Raw genomic sequence first — 6,191 nt, 5'->3', positions numbered from 1 at the left:
TCTAACAGGCCAGAGGTTTGGTCAACGTGAACGCGCAGAAGGGCATCAGAAAACCTAGCGTGTCTGCGCCACTTCCTAACGCGATCGTGCCGGGTTAATTTTAAGTCGGTGGTAACCGACCTTCAACTTTAATATAAGGCCAAAATTGGGTCTTAGGGCCTCATTTCTCCACTCCTCTTCATCAAAAACCATCTGAGACACCCAAGAAACATTGAAGGATCATTTTGTGAGTGGATTAAAGTAACAAGACTATATAAGAGGCTCGGGAAGCGTATATGGTTTTGTAGTTCTTGTTCTAAACATCAAATATTAATGGGACGAAAGAATCTATTGAAGACAAACAAGATCTCAAGCTCTTCCAACTTTGATTGAGGTAAGGATATTCTTTACTATTGATATTATGAATTGTATTATGGAGATTTAGTTGGTAAAGCTTTGTAGAGTCGATTGATTGGTTGAGAAATTGGGTAAACATCGTGTGGGATGTTTTATTTAGAATATTGGTATTGATGAAAATGTTGTTGATATTAGTGTTGCTATTACTATTGTTTTGTTGGTATTGTGATTCCGGGCTAGGGATATAAACAGAAGAGATGTTACCCAAATTTCGACAAATTCTAAGAGGATTAATTTGAAGGCTTAAGACAAGCATATGACGATGAGCCTAACAATAGTATGAATGGTTTTATATGTAGATTACGAGACTACGAATGATCTTATGTAGATTGCAAGACAGGAAGTAGATTGGAAAGTCGAGAAGTAAGCTCCAGTATGTTAAGGCTAAGCCCTTTCTTTCTAAAGGCATGATTCTCTTCTTATGAACCCATACATGTCTTCCATGATATCCTTATTCTGAAAATCTAGATGTTCGTGATTCTCAAAGTTCTTATGATGCTAAAGATAGATGTTTTCTATGATGATAATGATGATGATGATGATTTCATTTCTGGAGATTCCAAAGCTTATAGTTTTGATGCTATTATGAGATTATTGATCTTATTTTATCATTTTCTTGATTTTATTCGTTGTTGTTGATCTCACCTTATGATAGTTGGTCCTTCAAGGTGAGATATAGCGATGATGATTGTTCCATAATATAAATCAGAGGTTACCAATCTTACGTCACTCCGATAAAGTAGTAGCTTTTATTTGGGCTCTCATGCATGCTATTTATATTATATATGTATATATAAGATATGGGGAAAGGTGACGGCGCTATATAAGCATAACCACCTGATCAGTTGGTATACTATGATATCTTCCCGGATGTAGGATGCCCAGACGCTGGATATATGGGTATGGATCGGGATGTTCGTTCCGCAGCAATATATATATATATATAAATATTGATGATATGATATATGGATCAGGTTGCACGTTCCCCAACAATCTATATAATGATGATATGATATATGGATCGGGCTGCACATTTCGCAGCAATATACATACATACATACATACATACATACATACATATATATATATATATATATATATATATCCGCCCTAAGAGGCAATCAGATATACAGGTTATCTTTTTATCTCATGTTCCTTATGTCTATATTCTGTTGTTACTCATGCCTTACATACTCAGTACATTGTTCGTACTGATGTCCATTTGCTTGTGGACGATGAGTTCATGCCCGCAGGTTCAGGTAGCCAGACAGGCGATCCGGCGTAGTAGGTGTTCCACTCAGCTGCAGTCAGTGCGTTCCACTTGGTTCCGAGCTGAAGTCCTTTTTGTCATGCTATTTTGACATGTATATATAGGTATGACAGGGCCTTGTCCTATCCTTTCTACAGTTCGTGCTCCATAGAGGTCTGTAGACAGTTGTATGTAGTTGGGATGTTATGTAGCCTTGTCGGCTCTTATTTTGTTGTACAACATATGTAGCGGCCTAGTCGGCTTGCACTGTTATCCTCAGCACGTATGTATGTATATATACTGGTTGTGAGTTCTTGATGCAGAGTCTATTGCTTTAATCTTACAGGAGTTAGTATAGCTCAATTATAAACTATATATGGGCCACCCTGTTGCTCAGTGAGATTCAGGTGCGAGGTCAGGGGTGCTTGGTCAGTAGAGGTCGGGCACTCGTCACGACTTAGGTCGTGACAGCTGTAGCGAGCAACCTCTACGGCGAAATAAAGTCTGCGAGGGCAGTCGTGAAAAAGTCTGTCTCTTTCGCCGTGGTAGAAATAGGATCCGCTGGCAAAAATCTTAGGTCGCGAATAGCCCGCTACAGTGAGCAACGATTCACTGGGGCAGACCCGCTGCAACAGTCCACCCCTCGCTGTGGCAAAGTGCTGGCCCAGTGGCCCTAAATCAATTTTTAATTTCCTTCTATCTTGACTACTGGCCAACTTAAGCTAAAACTCTCTCGTATACGACTAACAAGCACAAATGATCAAGAAAGATTAGGACTCAAGTAGAGGAAAGTCGGTAACGGTAAAACAAGTCATTACATCAGATACCAATTAAACAACCGTTTGTCCTCAAATGGCATGGAATGAAAAAGAGGAGATCGAGGTAGACACATCACGTACCAAAAGATAACTAGGGTCAACATCACAATCTTAAATCTAAAATTTTCGATTCTAGCCTTCGATTATGAACCAGATACTTTTTGCAAAAGGATTGGGACCGTCCTTTTACGGATCCAAATTAACAACACACCTATCGAGGGTAAATATTTAAAGAGTCTTTCTAAATTACGAAATCGTGGGGAACCGATTTTTAATGACATACTAGGCTCATTAGGGTCACACGCCTACTGGAATAGACTCGGGTTGCATTAAAACAAAACAATTACTCTCGATTGGCCAATTGAACGACAAGTCTCACTACCGCAGAACACCGCCCCTCGGCGCGCATTCGCTGGCGCTGCTCACAAACTGTTGAAGCGAAAATCCAAGGAAAAGTGCATCATCCGTTGTAGCGGTGGGATTGGCCGCTATGGCGACGTCTCCGCATTGGCGATCCACTTCTGCTGAAGATTTCAGGTACAAAAGGGGGTTATTTTTCACCTTCCTCACTTTCACTCCACTTCCCCCACTATCCGAATTCTTTTCTTACCCGCACAACAATTCAACCTCTTAACTCCCCTCTTCAGTACAAAAACACTTCCCCTCACCCTTACTCAAAACCCATTCTCTATCAAACACTTAAACACTTAGCAAGGAGGGTTAACAAAAGATAGTGTAATCTCCCCGAGTTCTCAAATCAAGGTATGTAATCGTTTCTAACAACTCTTGAACAAATAGGGAACTAATAATTTGAACTCTTCATGCCTATTTATCAAAAATTACAATAAAAATTTGAAATTTTAGGTTGAGGGATTTTCGAGTTGGTGGTGGGGAGAATTCGAAATTTGTGACTTGCCTAGCATCAAGATAGTTTCATCAGTGCGTAAAGCTTTAGAATTGCTCAATTTTGTGGGTGAGAATCTTGAAAATGGTGGTGGTTTGTTCTTGGTAGTTGGGTTAGATTCTTCAAAAACATTTAGGGGTGTTTGTTGCTTGAAATCATTTTCCATAGAGTTTAAAGGCCATGCATGCTTGAATATTAGCCGATATGTGAGTAAAACACTGAGTTGAGTCCAAAAAATGTGAAAAATTTTGAAGAATTTTTCAGGTTGCTTTGCTGGGGATGACGAGTCCACCAGTGCAGAAACGAACCCGCTGGCGCGACTCCACCCGGGCACGAGAGCTCGGTCGCTATGGCGAATTCGCTCTCGCATCTCAACAAATGCTATCACGGATCGTATCCGCTCTGGCAGACATTGTTTTGCAACCGTAGTCTCACTATAGCGGTGCTACTACCGCTACAGCGAAGCCTACACTAAATTGGCGAAAAACAGTAGCCTTGCAGTGACGTAACTAGGGTTATTTCTGGTTTCCTTGGCTTGTAAATCACATAATCAATTATTGGACTTGGCGCAATTGCTGAAACTAACTTCGTCGATTGATGTAGGTACAAAATTGAAAACATGGCTCAAAACGAAGAGGATCAGAGTTATGTTCGCTTCCCAACCCCGGAATGTCATCTCCACTAATTAGAGTATATGAGGAAAGGGTTGTTATTGGAGAGGGGGCTTAACATGAACAAGGTGGAGCGATGTACCCTGGAGTTCTATAATCGGTTGCAGAGAATTGGGTGGGATTACTTCACCGCTGATCCCGACAAATCAAATGAAACTTGGGTAAGAGAGTTTTATCCTATGCTCAAGACGGTAGACTTGTCCGCTCTGGATTCAGAAATCATTATTCGGGGCACCGTGGTGAAGATTGGGGCTAAGGTGATCAATGCCCACCACCACTTGGAGGACCATCCGGTAGAGGCCATGGCTGAGAAAGACTATGAGGGTAATGGGTCTTGGTTAGTGTAGAAGCTGGTTGCGGAGGAGGAGTGGAGGTCGGTCGATTGGGTAAATAAGAGTACCGGAATCAAGAGTATCACTTTTACTATTGAGGCCAGAGGTGGCTGAACATCATTTCTCGATGGGTACGCCCCTCGAGCAACACTACCAATGTTACCTACCCTCGGGTTCTCATGATTGCTTGCATCCTAGATGATGTGCCAGTGAATGTGGGTCATCATGTTATCCAGGGGTGGAGGGAGTTTGTGGCGGATCCAAGTCCGAGCTTGATGTTTCCCTCCCTCATCACTGCCCTATGCCAGGAGGTAGATGTCCTGTGGAGAAATGAAGATGATTGGGTTGACTCAGACATTGACTTCAATCCTCTGAAAGTGAAGGAATATAGTTTTGCTATCCGGAGAAAGAAAAGGAAGGTTGATGAGGGCGTCAGGGTCGATGTAAGCCTCGGAGAGGGTGAGGATGAGGCAACACCTTCACAGACTCAGGGACCCTTCAAGAAGCTGGGTTTAAAGATGGAGGAGATGAAGGGATTGATCCTTGGGCTTCCTTGACCTTTTACCGAGGTGGGCCCGTTAGGTACTCCTACTAGCTACTTCATTCAAGACGAGATGAAGGAGTATTTGAAGGCACAAGATGAGATGAAGACTTCAGTGGCCACCCTGCAGACTGTCTACACCTCCATGGCTAACGACTATGGTGAGATCTGGAAGGATTTTGAGAAAGAGAGGAAGAAGAGTAAGTCCAGGGAAAAGTTGTGCATAAATATGTGGAGAGGCATCAAAGGGATGTTCAAGGTCATGCAACCGAAGACAACGCTTTCGATTTCGGACAAGGATGATCCAGAGCGTTACTCCTTTCTGAGCGAGCCCGATGTTGGTGGAGAGGTCAGTAGTTCAGATGATGAGGGAAATGAAGGAACTAGCACAAGAAAGGAAGAGGGGTCTTGTCCCTCTCAGTCGTGGTTGTAGGGCCTTATTTTCATACATTGGTTTTTGGTTTCTCTTGATGAATGTTTGAACAATTTGTTTTTTCTAGTTTTTCCGTATTTGTTTTTGTGATTAACTCTGATAGGTGTTGCCGTTGCCGGGCTTTGTGATATGTCTGAATTTGCTGGTTATGAAATGTTATTTTTTGAATTTTGAGTTCGGACAGGTTTTGGAGATTTAGGGCAGTAATTACTGGTTTCTGTCATACTGCCGCTGTAGCGGTCAAGAATTCTGCTATCGCGAAAACTCTATCACGACTAACACCTCGCAGATGCGGGTATGGAAAGGTAAGGGATTTTCTACGGTGGACAAGGGTCCGCTATGGTGAACACGTCATCCCGAAGAATGATACGCGGTAGCGGACAAAAAGAACATGAGGAGTCCGCTCCAGCAAATAGAAATCCGCTATGGCGGACTCACTACTACAGACTAGGCTCCGCTGGCATGAAATTTAACGCAATACCTAACATCGCCACAGCGGTCCTCCCTTCGAGTGCGCAGGACCGCTGGCACGAACCCTTGCTCGCTGCAGCGAAAAGGTTGAACCAGTAGGCATTTCTGATGCCCTTAAGACTTTTACAACACTTGGAACTTATCGAATCGCTTTTCGCACTTGAAACAAACCATCCATGTCACGACCCGACTAGGGGCAGCGACGAGCACCCGGTGACCAGCCCATCCGAGCACCCCTTGACATACTTTTATACTTACATCTAGGTGAGCCACATAATTTAACATACATTTCTATTCATTAATCACACTAGTCCCAATTGGACGATAACATTGCTTATATCATCGTAGGCATCTATGCCACATCAATGTACATGGG

This window comes from Lycium barbarum, chromosome 9 (genome assembly GCF_019175385.1).
Source record: "Lycium barbarum isolate Lr01 chromosome 9, ASM1917538v2, whole genome shotgun sequence".
Classification (NCBI taxonomy): Eukaryota; Viridiplantae; Streptophyta; class Magnoliopsida; order Solanales; family Solanaceae; genus Lycium; species Lycium barbarum.
Note: the sequence above shows the minus strand (reverse complement) of the source record.